Source organism: Crocodylus siamensis, chromosome 3 (genome assembly GCF_052110815.1).
Source record: "Crocodylus siamensis isolate JL-2025a chromosome 3, ASM5211081v1, whole genome shotgun sequence".
NCBI classification, from domain to species: Eukaryota; Metazoa; Chordata; order Crocodylia; family Crocodylidae; genus Crocodylus; species Crocodylus siamensis.
Genome location: NC_143397.1, coordinates 136,487,600 through 136,492,150, shown reverse-complemented (window position 1 = coordinate 136,492,150; position 4,551 = coordinate 136,487,600). Strand labels below are relative to the sequence as shown.

Sequence of the window (4,551 nt, the reverse complement as noted above, 5' to 3'; positions counted from 1 at the left end):
TTCACTCATCCTAAAAGCAATAAAATCATCCTTAGACACCGTTTTTTTCCGCCTGGTTACTCATTTCCCGAAACTTCATCCTTCTCAATGTCTAGTGAAAACCTGTCTGGCTCTGAACTGTCATTTAAAAACCATACCCTGGTTCAAGAACAACCAAAGAATGCTTTCCATGGGCTATTAATGTTAGTGGGATTTAGGGTTTTAGCTTGTTTAGCTACATAAATCCTGTTCCCTTTAATATACACTAACTCAGCCTTATATAGGGAGCCTCAACTCTGATCTGAAGTTTTTCATCACAACAGCGATTCCAGTATCATACTAACCTTTCCTCAGAGCTGTCATTCTTGACTAGCTAGCAGGTACTGAGCCATTTTCAGTTATTCTTGCTTCTGTTTTCTCCTTCATCTTAAAATGCAGTCTTTCTAGGCCAAAAGCATGTGTTTTTCCTTTTAACAGTGACAGTGCATAATGAAGTGTTCTACTTGAAAGCTGAAAGTGCCAGCATTAAAAAAAAATCAGTTAATTATTTTTTACCCATACTTTGCTGGGATTTCATCCCTGTAGCTGTGTTGGAAGACCTTATTTCTTGCTCCAGAAGGATTACATCTTAAAATGAGATGGTGATGGTGCCATATTTGGAGTCTCATAATTTAATGCTTACATTTAACTCAAGCACTTCAAAATAAAGCTTAACGTAGAATTTAGCATTTTTACACATACTCAAAGATATCTAGAAATAGCATGGATCTTTGGAATCTGATTTTGTTCTAGATCTATGGGAATAAGCTTCTCTCAGGTGGGTGCCCTGGAATCCCCTTCATTTTCTTATTTATTGACGCACTAGGGTCTAGGATTTAAAAGTGAGTGTTCTCAAAATTGTTGTTCATCAGCTAGACATCAGATTGAAAGAGAAGGTGTCTGATGGGCAACTCTTTCCATTCATAGTTGCACACACCCCTTCCCCTCTTCCCCCCCCCCCCACTCCTTGGTGTGAACACATTGCATTCCAGATATTTACATTAAAAAGTTTTATATTAAGACAGAATATATGGATTTTTAATGGTGTATAGTGTTCTTAGATGCTCTCTGCTTTAGAAGATGTAATTCCACATCAGTCTGCTTTCATTTTCCTTTTTATCTCCTCTCTTTTCTGCTTCTGTCTCCTGGAAACAGGTAAAAGACAACAACAGAAGATATTTGTTGTTTGTGTTGGATCTTCAACAACATGGCCATGACCAACACCCATGAAAACGGATGGCTACGACTCCTTTTGACTTTGGTGCCTATTATGGGAGTCACATTTAGTCCAAAAGGTACCCAAATATTTTATTTCTTGCTGTGACATTTTGCACTGTGACGCACCAATCTGTTTGCATTGGGTGTCATCTGGAGGTGCAATACTGATTCATTTAGTTGGAAAAAACCACAAGTGATCATAGGAACAGGTTTTTGTTTTTCTCAATTCATCTTGACCTCCTGGAAAAGAAATGCAACAGTGGCATCCTGTGGCCTTTATAGCTAATGGCAGGTGTGTGTCTGTGGGGCGGAGGGGGAGGCAGGGCGTGCTACAGTGCAAAGCACATCTCTATGTGTTGAATACTTTATAATTTTACCTATTTCAGTTAACTTTTTTCATAACCCTTCTGCTCTTTCGTGCACATTCAGCACTTGTGCTTTTAATTTGAATGCAAATCTGAGAGCTTCAGTCAGTCTTGTCACTTCTAGTATCAAGAATCATACAATATGTTTGTGGTTGTACTGTAGCTGTGCTGTCCAAAGGGCTGAGTGCATAATAGATTTTTATTTTTTTTTGGTTTAGCAATTGAACCAAAACTCCACATTTAAAAAATCAGTGTTTTTTTTCTCACTGAAACAAAAGCTTGTGGGGAACGATGTGGAATTCATTTCATATGACACCAATGGTTCCAATTAATCCTAAACGTAATATTTTATTTGGGGCATGTGTAAGAAAAGCAAAGGAAATGAATGGCAAGATTCATATGATGCTGGGAGAGGAAGTGATATCATGGTAGCTATCCCTTTTTACCTGTTAGTTCTGTTTTTAAGCCAGGCACAGATTGGAATTTAAGTCATCTTCCTCGCAGATTGGTGTCTTCAATTTCAGCCTACAATATAAACTGAGGTGGGTCTTTCTCAACCTTTGAGCTGGGACTATTGCACTTTGCATAAACTATTGGAGAATGAAAACAGTTGTCCAGTCTCCTGGTTAAAGCACTCACTTGGGAGGTAGGACAGTTCTGTTCAGTGCAACAATATCAGTGATAGATAGAGACAGAGCTGCTTGTTCCAGCATAAAGACTTGTGATAAGGGCACTCCCTGGGGATGTGGGAGAGAGGGATTTCCTCCAAGGCTGAAAAATGGAAGGAAGCTTGATTTGTCTCATATCATGGCTGTGAGTTCTCTCATCATGAAGCTATTAAAATTGTTTTCCAACCAAAAATATTCAATGAGTTTCAGTGAATATACAGATCGTTTTGGAGGATCAAAATGGGATTTTTCAGCAAATTTACTGTTCTCTGGCGGGAGGGAAGGAGAACTGCCCGCTAGCTGCCAATATTCCAACACTTTTAAAAAGCAAGCAACTCTGCAATTTTGAAAACTTTTTAATGTTGCTTACTGGAGCATAAAGAGTAGGCCTGTGCCATGTTAATGTCAGCGTGGGTATTCAAGGGACAACACAGAAATACCATTACCTTAAGTATCATTCCTTTTCTTTTTCTGAATGCTGTGATGTAAGAGACTGGTATAGGCAATATCCTTAGAGACTGTATGTAGGAACAGGTTTCCGAATTGTCGATTTCTGGGACAGAAGTTAGTTCTACCCTATATAAAGTTTTACTTTCCATTTGTGAACTTGTCTTCTGACTTCCCTCTGGAAAAAAAATAATATTTGAGTGTGGTATATGTTGTGTAGTCAACATAAACCAGCTTGTTAGTAACACTGATGTGTGTAGAAGCCATTTTTAAGATACGATAGGTAAGAAAATAGCAATGTTAACTGCTATTCTCAGTGTTAACGGCTAGTTCTCATTCTTGTAATAGGCTGTTTGGGTTGTTTTTTGGCTTGCTCCAATGAACTTTGAAAGATCTTTGTGAGGTGTACTCCATAAAAGCAAATGTGACACATTGGAAGTCATATCTAAGGCTTCAGTGAACATGACAGGGATGTAGTGAATGAAGCAGATCTATATATAATTGAGTAGCTATCTGGCATGCAATGGTTGGACACATTTAAAGCCATGAGATTCAGCTCAGCCATATGGTTCACTGTATACTTCTTACTCTAGATGCTAAATAAAGTAGGACTTGCTAAAATAAACCATGATCATGAATGATTACAAACCAGTCTTTTCCCTCCCCCTCCAGGTCAACAATCTGGGGCTGCTTTGATCCAAAGATAGAAAAAAAACCCAACTCCATCATGTTAAGTGTAATACTATTGAAATGAAGGAGAAGAAAGAAAGAAAGAAAGAAAGAGGAGATTTGAGGCACTGCTTCTTTCTATTCAGAGGCACTCTGAAGACTTGTGAGGAAAACACAGTGCAGGCCAGGAGGGCTCACTGGCACATTGGCTATGGGATATCCTGTCAGTGAAGCTCACAATGATCCTGCATCAGTCACCTGCAGGAGGGCAGGAGTTGATGACTGGCCTTTCAGTACAGTAATTTTATCCCATTTCTTTGGAAAAAGAGGGAAGGCAAAATAAGGTCTTTCAAAGCCTAAGCTTTGCTTCTTGTCCCCTCTGTGTCTGACTTAAGGGTGCAAATGGTTTTGTATCCTTCACCTGAACTCTCTGGCCCAGGGATTGCATCTTTTGGGGGTGGGGGAGAGAAATAAATGCTCTCGCCAAAACATAAAGCAGCTTTGACTATTTTCATTTCACTTTCACTTGGGCCTGGAAAGACATTGCATTTAAGGTTCTCTCTATGTTTCGTATAAGCTTCCCAAGGGGTGAAAAGCAAACTATAGTGGGCAGAGCGGTTTCCTTCTGTGTGTGCACTGAAAAACTTGTGGGCATCGAGTTGTCTGTTGTACAGCACAAGGGAGGGGAGGGTGGCACCAGAGACGATCTTGTTCAGAAAGGCGTGAGCTTTCGAGGGTGACAGCCTACTTTGCCAGATGCTGTGCTGTGCAGCATGGAGTTAAAGGTCTTCCTTGGGCAAGTGTGAGGTGGGCTGAGGCAGGGGGGACAGAAAACAGGAGGTTTAACCTCCTGTAGCCTACTTGATAAAGATCCAGAAGTTGAAGAAATACTTGTGGAATAAATTGTTTTGACAGAGCATGTGCTGAGCTCCCTCGCCCCTTCGGTCGTGAGGCGGTTCTTTGAAATAAGCCTCCTTGAAAACAAACACATGTTTAAAGCTCATTATAACTCCTGCAATGCTAAAGCAAGCTCCTTTTTGTCAGTTAAACTGACAGCACAGATAAGGAGAGCTGGTGCCAGTATCATCTGTTACACAACAAACCACTCTCGATGAAAGAAACAGCCCCCTGTCAAACGAATTTCCTTTACAACTGCCAAAAGAGCT

The 4,551-nt window shown here is 40.2% G+C and overlaps 1 long non-coding RNA gene across 1 annotated transcript; it reads left to right on the top strand.

Moving 5' to 3' along the window:
- The first annotated feature begins 1,143 nt into the window (after positions 1-1,143).
- On the top strand, positions 1,144-4,044 carry LOC149868876 (uncharacterized). The gene is made up of 3 exons (XR_016441350.1): positions 1,144-1,313; positions 2,068-2,143; positions 3,389-4,044. It is a non-coding gene; the product is annotated as an uncharacterized LOC149868876 (long non-coding RNA).
- Positions 4,045-4,551: the final 507 nt, after the last annotated feature.